Source organism: Eimeria mitis, genomic scaffold (assembly GCF_000499745.2).
Source record: "Eimeria mitis Houghton genomic scaffold, Emh_scaff666, whole genome shotgun sequence".
NCBI lineage: Eukaryota > Apicomplexa > Conoidasida > Eucoccidiorida > Eimeriidae > Eimeria > Eimeria mitis.
Window position 1 is genome coordinate 9,792 of NW_013574795.1, and position 523 is coordinate 10,314.

The following is a 523-nucleotide window of genomic DNA, read 5'->3' on the forward strand; positions in this document are numbered from 1 at the left end:
CTGCTTGTTTTTCAGCCTCTTTTCTCGTGTATTTATTGCTAGGGTTTAGGGTTTAGGGTCTAGGGTTTAGGGTTTAGGGTTTAGGGTTTAGGGTTTGTGTGTTGCAGACGATGGTCTTCGTGTGTCTTATTCTTCTTCTTCTAGTGCTGCAGCAGCAGCAGCAGCAGCAGCAGCACCAGCAGCAGCAGCAGCAGCAGCAGCAGAGCAGCAGCTCGACAGAACATGTCAAGAAACTTTGCTGCTGTCTTATGCTCTCGAGGCTGCTGGGGCTGCAGCACTAACACTGCATGCGCGAACGAGAGAAGAGAAGGGGAGAGACACAGCAGCAGCAGATTGGGGGCTTATCAGGAGAGTTAAACAAAGAGTCAATATACCAGGTCCTGCTGCTGCTGCTGCTGCTGCTCCTGCTGCTGCTGCTGTTCGTGCTGCTGCTGCTGCTGCTGCTGCTGCTGCTGGTGGTTTTTTCGCCGCTGCTTTGGTGCTATTGCTGCTGCAGATACTGTTGCTGTTGCTGCTGCTGCTG